The following is a 16461-nucleotide window of genomic DNA, read 5'->3' as shown; positions in this document are numbered from 1 at the left end:
CAAGCTTGGCACACCTGTATTTGGGGAGTTTCTCCCATTATTCTTGGCAGATCCTCTCAAGCTTTGTCAGGTTGTATGGGGAGTGTTGCTGCACAGCTATTTTCAGATCTCGCCAGAGATGTTCTTCCATTTAAGAATGATGGAGGCCATTGTGTTCTTGGGGACCTTCAATGCTGCAGAAATGTTCTGGTACCTTTCCCCAGATCTGTGCCTCAACACAATCCAGTCTTGGAGCTCTACGGACAATTCCTTCGATCTCATGGCTATGTTTTTGCTCTGACGTGCACTGTGAACTGTGGGACCATATATAGACAGGTGTTTGCCTTTACAAATATTCAATCAACTGAATTTACCATAGGTGGACTCCAAACAATTTGTATAAATATCTTAAGGATGATCAATGGAAACAGGATACACCTGAGCTCAATTTCAAGTCACATAGCAAAGGGTCTGAATACTTTTTTTTGTAATACATTTGGCAAATATTTCAAAAAAATCTGTTTTCGCTTTGTCATTATGGGGTATTGTGTGTAGATGGCTCAGATTAGATTTATTTAATCAATTTTAGAATAAGGCTGTAACGTAACAAAATGTGGAAAAAGTCAAGGGGCCTGAATACTTCCGAATGCCATGTTCTCAGAATATAATATATTAAATATTCTAGACACGTTTCATGAGAACGTTGTAAGAACATTTTTGTGCATCAGTTGTCAGTACGTCGCCCGAGGGTCCCCAGGAATGATGGAGGGAGAGACAGCAAACATCCAAGCCGTGAGTCGGCAAACATCCAAGCCGACTCACGCCATCGTAGAGTAATAGCTGCCATAGCTAGGTTATTTATCATCAAATAGTCAAGATATGAATACGTAGTGCCTACAACAAACCGGGAAAAGCTTGTTAAGCTAACATTTGCTAGATAGGCTAATTGAGGCTGCAGTGCATGAACTTTCTCATCTTACAGTTACAAATAGCAACAACTCTATTCAGAATATAAAGTAGCAGCCTACCTGATGGTTGTTGTAGCTTATCCTTTTCCTTTAATTTTTAACTCCGTAATTTTAATTCCGTCTTCCATTGATTAGATACAGTATCTCTTAACTTAATGACTGTAGCCTATTGCCACTTTGAGGATTTATGATTGGCCAACAACAAGCTACACACACCATTCTTGTGAAACGCAAGAGCAGCAGCATAAATTACAACATTTCTTTCTCTCGCTCTCTCTCTCTACTGAAGCAGTCAGGCTCGTACAGTATATTGGCCCTTCCGGACAAGTCAGTTAAAATAACAATACCCCAGACCAGATCCGAGCCAGAACGGTGACATTATTTAGAATACTGTATCCGAACCCACTCGGGTCCCCGATCGGGTCTTGGGTATTCGTGTACAGGTGGATCAGTGAAGAACTACAGTTTAGACATACACATGGCAATTGTCATTATCTCAAAGTGTGTGTCCTCTCAAAACCAGTCTCATGGACTAATGCCCTCTTTCACAAGGCCTCTGTAAAGACATACAGCATGAGGCAACCAAAAATTACACATACCAGAGACCATCTTATTAGATCTGACCCAGACCCGTGACATTATCTAGAATTCTGGATCTGGACCCAATCTTGGGTAATCGGGTACAGATGGGACAAGACTAACTACCAATTGGATATTACGAAATTGGGGAGAAAAAGGGTTAAAAAGTACCCCAAAACAACACACACACACACACACACACTGTTTTCAACTTACATATTTGGTGCACTTAAGACATACATGCATACATTATGCATGTTCATTTATACAGTAATTATTATTCAACATGTCCTCACCTAGGATTTTTACTCACACCCTCTTAGCTCACGGCAGCTACGCCACCATGTCTGTGTCAGTTTATCAGTTAATTTGACTATTGATTTGATTTATCTATGTCAACAATTTAAGGCAGGGTTTCCCAAACTCGGTCCTCGGGACCCCAAGGGGTGTACAATTTGGTTTTTATTAGAGGTCAACCAATTATGATTTTTCTTTTATTTATTTTTTGCCCTTTTTCTCCCCGATTTCGTGGCATCCAAATGCTAGTAGCTATCATCTTGTCTAATCCCTTACGGGCTTGGGAGAGACGAAGATTGAAAGTCATGCGTCCTCCGATACACAACCCAACCAAGCCGCACTGCTTCTTAACACAGCGTGCATCCAACCCGGAAGCCAGGCGCACCAATGTGTCGGAGGAAACACTGTGCATATAGCAACCTTGGTTAGCGTGCACTGCGCCCGGCCCGCCACAGGAGTTGCTGGTGCGCGATCAGACAAGGATATCCCTACCGGCCAAACCCTCCCTAACCCAGATGACACTAGGCCAATTGTGCGTCGCCCCACATACCTCCCGGTCGCGGCCGGTTACGACAGAGCCTGGGCGCGAACCCAGAGTCGGTGGCACAATTATGATTTTTCAAGGCCAATACCGATAATTGGAGGACCAAAAAAAGCCAATACTGATTAAATCGGATGATTTTTATATATATATATATATATATACAGTGGGGTAAAGTTCTCCCACTTAAAAAGATGAGGCCTGTAATTTTCATCATAGGTACACTTTAACTATGACAGACAAAATGAGAAGAAAAAAATCCAGAAAATCAGTGTAGGATTTTTTTATGAATTTATTTGCAAATTATGGTGGAAAATAAGTATTTGGTCACCTACAAACAAGCAAGATTTCTGGCTCTCACAGACCTGTAACTTCTTCTTTAAGAGGCTCCTGTCCTCCACTTGTTAGCTGTATTAATGACACCTGTTTGAACTTGTTATCAGTATAAAAGACACCTATCCACAACCTCAAAGTCACACTCCAAATCCACTATGGCCAAGACCAAAGAGCTGTCAAAGGACACCAGAAACAAAATTGTAGACCTGCACCAGGCTGGGAAGACTGAATCTGCAATAGGTAAGCAGCTTGGTTTGAAGAAATCAACTGTGGGAGCAATTGTTAGGAAATGGAAGACATACAAGACCACTGATAATCTCCCTCGATCTGGGGCTCCACGCAAGATCTCACCCCGTGGGGTCAAAATGATCACAAGAACGGTGAGCAAAAATCCCAGAACCACACGGGGGGACCTAGTGAATGACCTGCAGAGAGCTGGGACCAAAGTAACAAAGCCTACCATCAGAAACACACTACGCCGCCAGGGACTCAAATCCTGCAGTGCCAGACGTGTCCCCCTGCTTAAGCCAGTACATGTCCAGGCCCGTCTGAAGTTTGCTAGAGAGCATTTGGATGATCCAGAAGAAGATTGGGAGAATGTCATATGGTCAGATGAAACCAAAATATAACTTTTGGGTAAAAACTCAACTCGTCGTGTTTGGAGGACAAAGAATGCTGAGTTGCATCCAAAGAACACCATACCTACTGTGAAACATGGGGGTGGAAACATCATGCTTTGGGGCTGTTTTTCTGCAAAGGGACCAGGACGACTGATCCGTGTAAAGGAAAGAATGAATGGGGCCATGTATCGTGAGATTTTCAGTGAATACCTCCTTCGATCAGCAAGGGCATTGAAGATGAAACGTGGCTGGGTCTTTCAGCATGGCAATGATCCCAAACACACTGCCCGGGCAACGAAGGAGTGGCTTCGTAAGAAGCATTTCAAGGTCCTGGAGTGGCCGAGCCAGTTTCCAGATCTCAAACCCATAGAAGATCTTTGGAGGGAGTTGAAAGTCCGTGATGCCCAGCAACATCCCCAAAACATCACTGCTCTAGAGGAGATCTGCATGGAGGAATGGGCCAAAATACCAGCAACAGTGTGTGAAAACCTTGTGAAGACTTACAGAAAAAATTTGACCTCTGTCATTGCCAACAAAGGGTATATAACAAAGTATTGAGATAAACTTTTGTTATTGACCAAATACTTATTTTCCACCATAATTTGCAAATAAATTCATTAAAAAGTTTAAGTGGGCAAACTTGCACGAACTTGCACAATTGGTGGCTGACTAAATACTTTTTTGCCACACTGTGTGTGTGTGTATATATATATATTTGTAATAATGACAGTTACAACAATACTGAATGAACACTTTTATTTTAACTTAATATATTACAGAATTTAAATCAATTTCGTCTCAAATAAATAATGAAACATGTTCAATTTGGTTTAAATAATGCAAAAAACAGTGTAGAAAGTAAAAGTGCAATATGTGCCATGTAAAAGAGCTAATGTTTAAGTTCCTTGCTCAGAACATGAGAACATATGAAAGCTGGTGGTTCAATATTCCCAGTTCTTCAATATTCCCAGTTAAGAAGTTTTAGGTTGTAGTTATTATAGGACTATTTCTCTCTACACCATTTGTATTTCATAGACCTTTGACTATTGCATGTTCTTATAGGCACTATAGTACTGACAGCCTAATCTCGCGAGTTGATAGTCTTGAAGTCATAAACAGCGCTGTGGTTCGAGCATTGCGAAAAGCTGCTGGCAAATGGAGGAAAGTGAGGTTTGAATGAATGCTTACGAGCCTGCTGCTGCCTACCACCACTCAGACTGCTCTATCAAATATCAAATCATAGACTTAATTATAATATCATAACACACGGAAATACGAGCCTTTGGTCATTAATGTGGTCAAATCCGGAAACTATCATTTTGAAAACAAAATGTTTATTCTTTCATTGAAATACCGAACGTCCGTATTTTATCGAACGGGTGGCATCCCCAAGTCTAAATATTGCTGTTACATTGCACAACCTTCAATGTTATGTCATAATTATGCAAAATTCTGGCAAATTATTTGCGGTCTTTGTTAGGAAGAAATGGTCTTCACAGACAAGCTAGTTAAACTAGTAATATCATCAATCATGTGTAGTTAACTAGTGATTATGTTAAGATTGATTGTTTTTTATAAAGAACATTTTTATGCTAGTTAGCTACTTACCATGCCTCCTTGCTGCCTGCACTCGCGTAACAGGTGTTCAGCCTGCCACGCAGTCTCCTCGTGGATTGCAATATAATCGACGTCCAAAAATGTCCGATTGTTATGTAAACTTCAAATCGTCACTAATTAATCAGCTATTCCGATTAATCGGTTGACCTCTATTTTTTATCCTAGCACTACACAGCTGATTCAAATAATCAACTAATCATCAAGCTTTGATAATTTGAATCAGCTGTGTAGTGTTGGGGCAAAAAACAAAATGTGCACCCCTTTGGGTCCCGAGGACCAAGTATGTGTAACGCTGATTTATGGGCTTTTTGTATAATTCTCTAATGTTGGTGGGGCATCATTATACTACTCTGATGAAGACAGCTTGGCTGTCAAAACGTTGGACATTACATTTCTGCATCTGAACTCCAAGAGTGTGCGGCTCTCCTTTATTTTCAGGTGGGGCATATTAACCTGTTTTAATGATACTCTTGAATCACTTTGATCAATACAATATTTTCTTCAGTGTACTTTTAACACAGAGGTGAGATTTACTTCAAAGTGCATTCACCCTATTGCATATAGTCCTATCAAATTGTTTCAGATGTACACAATTGCCTAGGGAAGTGGGGTTAGGGTTTCTTCTGGACAGGGCCTAACTGTACTCACCCAATAAGCTCATCATGCCCTAGAGATATCCCTTATTTGGACAACGGTTAGGGTTTTTGTCATTGGTGCTGGGAATTGAGACCTGCTAGGGGAGTCACCCTATTCGCACATTCTTATAGGTAAACAATGACAGCATTTGGTCTTTATCTTGAACAACCTGGATCAGTATTACATGACCCAACATCAGTGCCTTTTGAAGTGACCAGAACTATTTTTGTACATGTTAACGCCATCGTTTCCTATGAGTGAAATCTGGACATCAGAAAAGCGATCACTAACCATGAATTGGATGAAGAATTCTACTTCAACGACTCAGTTCACCCGGGACCAGTCCCTAATCCCAGACACTCGATAGAGGAAAAGATGGCGACATATAGGCCGACGTAGGGGCAACCTGATAAAACTACAGTGACGAGTAAATAAACCACCTCTACCCTCTGTTCTATTTGTGAATGTACAAGAACAAACTGGACGAGCTCCGTTCGGACTATCCTATCAACAGGACCTGAAGAACTGTAATACCCTATGCTTCACGGAGTTGTGGCTGAACGAGGACATGGTTAATCAAATCTAGCTGGTTTTTCTACCGCATCGACAGGACATAACGGCTGTGTCTCATGAACTCAAGGGCGGGGGTGTGTCTCCCTTTGTTAACAACATGTAAATGCTAACATAACAATGTTAACATTTACCAAGAGAGTTTACCTATATTTTTCATAGCTGTCTATTTACCACCACAAACTGATGCTGGCACTAAGACCACAATCATAAAGCCAACAAGAAAATGTTCCTAGTGGCCAGTGATTGTGATGCAGGAAAAGTGAAATCTGTTTTACCTAATTTCTACCAGCATGTCACATGTGCAACTAGAGGGGGAAAAAAACTTTAGGTCACCTTTACTCCATACACAAAGATGCATACAAAGCTCTGCCTCGCCATCCATTTGGCCTGACCATTTGGCCTGACCATTTGGCCTGACCATAACTCTATCCTCCTGATTCCTGCTTACAAGCAAAAACTCTAACAGGAAATACCAGTGACATGCTCAATTCGGAAGTGGTCTGATGAAGCGGATGCTAAACTACAGGACTGTTTCGCTAGCAGACTGGAATATGTTTACCACATCAGTCACTGGCTTCATTAATGAGTGCATCGACAACGTTGTCCCCACAGTGACCGTACGCACATATCCCAACCAGAAGTCATGGATTACTACAGGCAACATCCGAATTGAGCTGAAGGCTCGAGCTACTGCTTTCAAGGAACGGGACACTAACCTGGACCCATATAAGAAACCCTGCTACGCCCTCCAATGAATCATCAAACAGGTAAAGCGAAAATACAGGACTAAGACCGAATCCTACTACAACTTCTTGGATGCTCGTTAGATGTAACAGGGCTTGCTTGCAAACTATCAGGATTACAAAGGGTAACCCCAGGTGTTTTTCACAAAACTGATACATTACAAAAAATGTGAAAAATAAATCCACCATAATTCCTCTTGGATCACTAAGATTATGATCAGTATTTATCTATTAAATAATTATTATGTTTATCAGATATTATGCATTTTACCACAATTTCCAACAACAACAAATATTCTCATAAATGCAAACATTTTTCAAAGTCACAAAAAGTTTAGAAATCAATTGCAAAATGTTAACATTTATCCCCTAAAGAAAAAAGGCATGAGTTAAACAACTCTGAAAACAAATGTTTAAAGGTAAATTATAAAAACATATTTAGTAATTTCTCATTACAGCAACACAACCTTTCCTGAATCTAGTTTTTTTGTCAAAATTACGTGTGTTATATACAGTACCAGTCAAAAGTTTGGACACCTACTCATTCAAGGTATTTCTTTATTTTTTACTATTTTCTACATTGTAGAATAATAAGTGAAGACATGAAAACCATCAAACACAAAAAAAACATGAAACACAGAGTTTTTATTGAAACAAATCAAAACATATATTTTAGATTTTTCAAAGTAGCCACCCTTTACCTTGATGACAGCTTTGCACACTCGTGGCATTCTCTCAACCAGCTTCATGAGGAATTATTTCCCAACAGGAGTTCCCACATATGCTGAGCACTTGTTAGCTGCTGTTCGTTCACTCTGCGGTTCGACTCATCCCAAACCATATCAATTGGGTTGAGTTCAGGTGATTGTGGAGGCCAGGTCATCTGATGCAGCACTCATCAGTCTCCTTCTTGGTCAAATACCCCTTACACAGCTTGGAGGTGTGTTGGGTCATTGTCCTGTTGAAAAATATATGATAATCCCACTAAGCGCAAACCAGATTGGATGGTTTATCACTGAAGAAATGCTGTGTTAGCCATGCTGGTTAAGCGTGCCTTGAATTCTAAATACCCCCCCACACCATCATGTCTTCTTCCATGCTTTATGGTGGGAACCACACATGCGGAGATCATCCGCTCACCTACTCTGGGTCTCACAAAGACAAGGCGGTTGGGACTCAGACCAAAGGACAGATTTCCACCGGTCTAATGTCCAATGCTTGTGTTTCTTGGCCCAAGCAAGTCTTTTCTTTTTATTAGTGTCCTTTAGTAGTGGTTTCTTTGCAGCAAATCAACCATGAAGGCCTGATTCATGCAGTCTCCTCTGAACAGTTGATGTTGAGCTGTGTCTGTTACTTCAACTCCGTGAAGCATTTATTTGGGCTGCAATCTGAGGTGCAGTTAACTCTAATTTACCCTCTGCAGGGGAGGTAACGCTGGGTCTTCCTTTCCTGTGGCTGTCCTGTCTTTCATCATAGCGCATGATGATTTTTGTGACTACACTTGAAGAAACGGTAATGATAAGCAGGTTTGGTGAGGAAAATACAGGTTTCGGTAATGAGTTGCATAGTTTTCCATTGAAAAGCTGTACTGAGCTTTATTAGAGATTTAGTAGCCCAATACATCAAACCGTGTCATTTGTTAATCCCAAATAATTTGCATGATAGGATGTGGATATGTGTGGTTCTAATGTATTTTAGATGTCTAAATTGAATGGGCTCTAGTGCAGAACGATTAACCAACATTTCGTTTTTGGGGGGGTTATTAAACTAATTGACCGAAGTCGGTTCAATTCCATTTAGTTTCTCTAGAGGGAAATCTAATAATTCACAAGAGAAATCAACTCAAGAACTATTCAGCCTAGAAACGTGGTAATTAACTACAATGATCATAATCCATTGTGGAAGTTTTTTCCAGCTGGGACACGGGTCAGAGAGGAAGAGGCAAAGCGAGAGGTTTCACTCTTGATAAAATCTGCCCAAAATAATCCCAATGTGTTTCGATTAGCTTGTTTTGGACCTAAACGCCTGCCTTCCCACCTTTGGGACAACAAGTCTCATTGTTCGGGTGGACATGAGCATCGCATCATTATATACAGATCTCTGGACAGATACAGTTTTACGCCTGCTACGATAGGTTAGATACACACAGATCGCACACAACACAACGACGAGGGACAGAGACAGTTTGCGAAAGTACGCCTCATCTACTTTGAAGAACTAGTAAATATGATTGTCAGACAGATTTGCAGTATACTTAGGCAGGCTAGCTAAATAGGATGACTAAAGACACAGTATGAGGAGCAAATATTTAACTGGCTTGCTGACTGCTATTACCTGAGCAAAAATGAGATTACTTTTAAGGAATACAAAATAATAAAGTAATCAAATAAATGATTTCATTAAATTCCCATTGATCTCTATCCAATGTGGACCTGACAGAGACAATGGAATATTTTCAATGTTTTGAAAATTATTTGTTTTGGCAATCACTATTTTTGTGTTTGTAATTTCCATTAAAAATCTCTAAAATCCTTGTAATGTCATTATTTCATAATGCATTTAATATTTATTTTTTAAGTTGAAACCGTGATCTAAAACCGTGATTATTTTCTTATAATCGAATCCGAACACAAACAGCACTAATCGGATCTTATGGGCAAATGGCATTGTCACGACTTCCGCCGAAGTCGGTCCGTCTCCTTGTACGGGCGGCGTTCGATGTCACCGGCTTTCTAGCCACCGCGATCCATTTTTCATTTTCCATTTGTTCTGTTTCTGTCTTATCACACCTGGCTTCACTTATTCAATTACTTGTTTATTATTTAACCCCCTGTTCTACATGTTGTATTTGTGAGTGATTGTTTTTTTGTACTGTGGTCTGTATTGTGTGGTCGTGTATATTTCGTGTTATGTTTGAAATTATTTTATTACTCATATCTGCTGTCCTGCGCCTGACTCACCTCACCAGCTACACACAGATGCCTTTACAGGCATAACATGATATGCCTATAAAGTAAAGGTCGACCAATTAATCGGAATGGCCGATTAATTAGGGCCGATTTCAAATTTTCATAACAATCTGAAATCGGTATTTTTGGGCACCCATTTTTATTTTATTTTATACCTTTATTTAACTAGGCAAGTCAGTTAAGAACACATTCTTATTTTCAGTGACGGCCTAGGAACGGTGTTTTAACTGCCTTGTTCAGGGGCAGAACGACATATTTTCACCTTGTCAGCTCGGGGGAACCTTACAGTTAACAAGTCCAACGCAATAACGACCTGCCTCTCATTGCACTCCACAAGGAGACTGCCTGTTACGTGAATGCAGTAGAAGTCAAGGTATATTGCTAGCTAGCATTAAACTTATCTTATAAAAAACAATCAACCAATCATAATCACTAGTTATAACTACACATGGTTGATGATATTACTAGTTTATCTAGCGTGTCCTGCGTTGCATATAATCGATGGGGGATGAATTAACAAAAGCGCATTTGCGGTGGGGGCGAGGAGAGGAACGGAAGCTATACTGTTACACTGGCAATACTATAGTGCCTATAAGAACATCCAATAGTCAAAGGTATATGAAATACAAATGGTATAAAGAGAAATAGTCCTATAAATCCTATATTAACTACAACCTAAAACCTCTTACCTTGGGCCTCCCGGGTGGTCTAGGGCACTGCATTACTAGCTGTGCCACCAGAGAGACTGGGTTCGCGCCCAGGCTCTGTCGCGCCCGGGAGGTCCGTGGGGTAACGCACAATTGGCCTAGCATCGTCCGGGTTAGGGATGGTTTGGCCAGTAGGAATATCCTACTCACCCAGAAAATATACTTCCTTGTTGATAATGATACATTATCAAGCATTTCACACAAATTATCCAGATACTGACTGTTAGCACTTGGTGGTCTATAGCAGCTTCCCACAAGAATGATCTTTAGGTGAGGCAGATTAACCTGTAGCCATATTACTTAAAAAGTATTTAACATTAGATCATCTCTAAGCTTTACAGGAATGTGGTTCTGAATATAGACCGCAACACCGCCCCCATTGCATTTGTCTTTTCGGTAGATGTTATAACTAGAGGTCGACCGATTAATCGGCCATGCCGATTAATTAGGGCTGATTTCAAGTTTTCATAACAATTGGTAATCATCCTTTTTGGGTGCCGATTACATGAGTCTCTGGTGAGTCTCTGGTCCACCTCTACGCAGACGACACCATTCTGTATACTTCTGGCCCTTCTTTGGACACACTCCTGGGAAGCTTCAATGCCATACAACTCTCCTTCTGTGGCCTCCATTGCTCTTAAATACAAGTAAAACTAAATGCATGCTCTTCAACCAATCCCTGCCTGCACCAGCCCGCCTGCCCAACATCACTACTCAGGACGGCTCTGACTTAGAATACGTGGACAACTACAAATACCTAGGTGTCTCGTTAGACTGTAAACTCTCCTTCCAGGGCCACATCAAACATCTCCAATCCAAAGTTAAATCTAGAATTGGCTTCCTATTTTGCAACAAAGCATCCTTCACTCTTGCTGCCAAACATACCCTTGTAAAACTGACCATCCTACCAATCTTCGACTTTGGCGATATGTTTTACAAAATAGCCTCCAGTACCCTATTCAATAAATTGGATGCAGTGCCATCCGTTTTGTCAACATAGCCCCATATACTACCCACCATTGCGACCTGTACGCTCTCGTTGGCTGGTCCTCGCTTCATACTCATCGCCAAACCCACTGGCTCCATGTCATCTACAAGACCCTGCTAGGTAAAGTCCCCCATTCTCACCCCCCCTTAAATGATTTAGATGCACCATTGTAAAGTGGCTGTTCCACTGGATGTCATAAGGTGAATTCACCAATTTTTAAGTCGCTCTGGATAAGAGCGTCTGCCAAATGACTTAAATGTAAATGTATGTTATCTCAGCTCGCTGGTCACCATAGCATCACCCATCTGTGTGGCTCAGTGTGGCTCAGTCGGTAGAGCATGGCGCTTGCAACGCCAAGCGTCGTGGGTTCGATTCCCACTGGGACCACCCATATGTAAAAGTAGTGGCCCCAGCCGACTTGTAAGTCGCTTTGGACAAAAGCGTCTGCTAAATGGGATATATATATATCTGTGGCACGCGCTCCAGCAGGTATATCTCTCTGGTCATCCTCCAAAACCAATTCTTTCTTTGCCCGCCTCTCCTTCCAGTTCTCTGCTGCCAATGACTGGAACGAACTACAAAAATCACTGAAACTGGAAACACTTATCTCCCTCAATAGTTTAAGCACCAGCTGTCAGAGCAGCTCACAGATTACTGCACCTGTACATAGCCCACCTATAATTTAGCCCAAACAACTACCTCTTTCCCTACTGTATTCATTTTATTTTATTTACTTTGTTCCTTTGCACCCCATTATTTTTATTTCTACTTTGCACATTCTTCCACTGCTAATCTACCATTCCAGCATGCCACCATGGCCTTTTTTTGCCTTTACCTCCCTTATCACCTCATTTGCTCACATCGTATATAGACTTGTTTCTACTGTATAATTGGCTGTATGTTTGTTTTACTCCATGTGTAACTGTGTCGTTGTATGTGTCAAACTGCTTTGCTTTATCTTGGCCAAGTCACAATTGTAAATGAGAACTTGTTCTCAACTTGCCTACCTGGTTAAATAAAGGTGAAATAAAAAATAAAATAAACATTGCAATCCACGAGGAAACTGCGTAGCAGGCTGACCACCAGTGTCAAAAGGACCTTGTGGCTGCAAGGAGCCAAGGTAAGTTGCTAGCTAGCATTAAACTTATCTTCACATAATCACGAGTTAACTACGTTTTTTTTTTACCTTTATTTAACCAGGTAGGCTAGTTGAGAACAAGTTCTCATTTGCAACTGCGACCTGGCCAAGATAAAGCATAGCAGTGTGAACAGACAACAACACAGAGTTACACATGGAGTAAACAATGAACAAGTCAATAACACAGTAGATAAAAACAGAGTCTATATACATTGTGTGCAAAAAGCACGAGGAGGTAGGCGAATAATTACAATTTTGCAGATTAACACTGGAGTGATAAATGATCAGTTGGTCATGTACAGGTCGAGATATTGGTGTGCAAAAGAACAAAAAAGTAAATAAATATAAACAGTATGGGGATGAGGTAGGTAAAATTGGGTGGGCTATTTACCGATAGACTATGTACAGCTGCAGCGATCGGTTAGTTGCTCAGATAGCAGATGTTTGAAGTTGGTGAGGGAGATGAAAAAAGTCTCCACTTCAGCGATTTTTGCAATTCGTTCCAGTCACAGGCAGCAGAGAACTGGAAGGAAAGGCGGCCAAATGAGGTGTTGGCTTTAGGGATGATCAGTGAGAAACACCTGCTGGAGCGCGTGCTACGGGTGGGTGTTGCCATCGTGACCAGTGAACTGAGATAAGGTGGAGCTTCACCTAGCATGGACTTGTAGATGACCTGGAGTTAGTGGGTCTGGTGACGAATATGTACAGTGCCTTGCGAAAGTATTCGGCCCCCTTGAACTTTGCGAACTTTTGCCACATTTCAGGCTTCAAACATAAAGATATAAAACTGTATTTTTTTGTGAAGAATCAACAACAAGTGGGACACAATCATGAAGTGGAACGACATTTATTGGATATTTCAAACTTTTTTGTTTAAAGTTTGCCACAAGCCACCTGGGAGACACACCAAACATGTGGAAGAAGGTGCACTGGTCAGATGAAACCAAAATTGAACTTTTTGGCAACAATGCAAAACGTTATGTTTGGCGTAAAAGCAACACAGCTCATCACCCTGAACACACCATCCCCACTGTCAAACAATGGTGGTGGCAGCATCATGGTTTGGGCCTGCTTTTCTTCAGCAGGGACAGGGAAGATGGTTAAAATTGATGGGAAGATGGATGGAGCCAAATACAGGACCATTCTGGAAGAAAACCTGATGGAGTCTGCAAAAGACCTGAGACTGGGACGGAGATTTGTCTTCCAACAAGACAATGATCCAAAACATAAAGCAAAATCTACAATGGAATGGTTCAAAAATAAACATATCCAGGTGTTAGAATGGCCAAGTCAAAGTCCAGACCTGAATCCAATCGAGAATCTGTGGAAAGAACTGAAAACTGCTGTTCACAAAATCTCTCCAACCAACCTCACTGAGCTCGAGTTGTTTTGCAAGGAGGAATGGGAAAAGATTTCCGTCTCTCGATGTGCAAAACTGATAGAGACATACCCCAAGCGACTTACAGCTGTAATCGCAGCAAAAGGTGGCGCTACAAAGTATTAACTTAAGGTGGCTGAATAATTTTGCACGCCCAATTTTTCAGTTTTTGATTTGTTAAAAAAGTTTGAAATATCCAATAAATGTCGTTCCACTTCATGATTGTGTCCCACTTGTTGTTGATTCTTCACAAAAACAATACAGTTTTATATCTTTATGTTTGAAGCCTGAAATGTGGCAAAAGGACGCAAAGTTCAAGGGGGCCGAATACTTTCGCAAGGCACTGTAGCGAGGGCCAGCCGACTAGAGCATACAGGTCGCAGTGGTGGGTGGCATAAGGTGCTTTAGTAACAAAACGGATGGCACTGTGATAAACTGCATCCAGTTTGCTGAGTAGCTGAGAAGCTATTTTGTAGATGACATCGCCGAAGTCGAGGGTCGGTAGGATAGTCAGTTTTACTAGGGTAAGTTTGGCGGCGTGAGTGAAGGAGGCTTTGTTGCAGAATAGAAAGCTGATTCTAGATTTGATTTTAGATTGGAGATGTTTGATAGGAGTCTGGAAGGAGAGTTTACAGTCTAGCCAGACACCTAGGTACTTATAGATGCCCACATATTCTAGGTCGGAACCATCCAGGGTGGTGATGCTAGTTGGGCGTGCGGGTGCAGGCAGCGAACGGTTGAAAAGCATGCATTTGGTTTTACTAGCGTTTAAGAGCAGTTGGAGGCCATGGAAGGAGTGTTGTATGGCATTGAAGCTCGTTTGGAGGTTAGATAGCACAGTGTCCAAGGACGGGCCGGAAGTATACAGAATGGTGTCGTCTGCGTAGAGGTGGATCAGGGAATCGCCCACAGCAAGAGCAACATCATTGATATATAGAGAGAAAAGAGTCGGCCCGAGAATTGAACCCTGTGGCACCCCCATAGAGACTGCCAGAGGACCGGACAACATGCCCTCCGATTTGACACACTGAACTCTGTCTGCAAAGTAGTTGGTGAACCAGGCAAGGCAGTCATTAGAAAAACCGAGGCTACTGAGTCTGCCGATAAGAATATGGTGATTGACAGAGTTGAAAGCCTTGGCCAGGTCGATGAAGACGGCTGCACAGTACTGTCTTTTATCGATGGCGGTTATGATATCGTTTAGTACCTTGAGCGTGGCTGAGGTGCACTCGTGACCGGCTTGGAAACTAGATTGCACAGCAGAGAAGGTACGGTGGGAGTCGAGATGGTCAGTGACCTGTTTGTCGATTTGTCTTTCGAAGACCTTAGATAGGCAGGGCAGGATGGATATACAGTGCCTTGCGAAAGTATTCGGCCCCCGTGAACTTTGCTACCTTTTGCCACATTTCAGGCTTCAAACATAAAAAGATATAAAACTGTATTTTTTTGTGAAGAATCAACAACAAGTGGGACACAATCATTAAGTGGAAATTTCTAACTTTTTTAACAAATCAAAAACTGAAAAATTGGGCGTGCAAAATTATTCAGCCCCCTTAAGTTAATACTTTGTAGCGCCACCTTTTGCTGCGATTACAGCTGTAAGTTGCTTGGGGTATGTCTCTATCAGTTTGCACATCGAGAGACTGAAATTTTTTCCCATTCCTCCTTGCAAAACAGCTCGAGCTCAGTGAGGTTGGATGGAGAGCATTTGTGAACAGCAGTTTTCAGTTCTTTCCACAGATTCTCGATTGGATTCAGGTCTGGACTTTGACTTGGCCATTCTAACACCTGGATGGGACTTCACCTGTTTTTGATAGACATAGCAGGCAGCTAGGGCCACCATGATAGACTCCCCTATGAAACCAGCCAACAAGGACCCAACCCCCAGAGTTGCCCCATGGACACTGAAACACAAACCCAAATTCATTAACACTGGAAACACTGACCAGTAGAGATCAAAATACAGGATTTACAGTAGGCCTATGTGGTACAGGCTTATCATTTTGGAATACATTTTGAGGATCCACATAGACTAAAATAAGACACTTAACCCTCAAAAACAAAAACAAAGCAATCATTTAGTTGTAGGTCTATTATAGTGTGTGGCGAGCGGGAAAATGTGCGAGCGGGTTCCGGAAGAACATGAGTCATCTGAGATGTCTTGTTGTGAAATATCCTGACATCTGGCACAGATGGATATTGTTGGTTAGGTAAAGATAAAAAGGATTTTCCACTCCTGTGAGTCGTCGCCATAGCAGCAGGTCTGGTCGACTTGCTTCCACTTGTCAGTCCAGATGAAAGACGTTGCTAAGCGAAGGAAGAAATGTAATCTCTATATGGCCAGTCTTTGTGGTGATGTACAGTGCCTTGCGAAAGTATTCGGCCCCCTTGA

General features: G+C 41.6%; 1 protein-coding gene across 1 annotated transcript in view; it reads right to left on the bottom strand.

The window, feature by feature from the left end:
• Positions 1-15969, bottom strand: part of LOC135522539 (transmembrane protein 108-like) — a 100036-nt gene extending 84067 nt beyond the window's left edge. The window contains exon 1 of the mRNA XM_064948898.1: positions 15874-15969. The gene's annotated coding sequence lies outside the window, so the exon portion shown is untranslated. The remainder of the gene's footprint in view (positions 1-15873) is intronic.
• Positions 15970-16461: the final 492 nt, after the last annotated feature.

Source organism: Oncorhynchus masou, chromosome 30 (assembly GCF_036934945.1).
Source record: "Oncorhynchus masou masou isolate Uvic2021 chromosome 30, UVic_Omas_1.1, whole genome shotgun sequence".
Lineage (NCBI taxonomy): Eukaryota > Metazoa > Chordata > Actinopteri > Salmoniformes > Salmonidae > Oncorhynchus > Oncorhynchus masou.
This window is presented reverse-complemented; position numbering and strand designations above follow the sequence as displayed.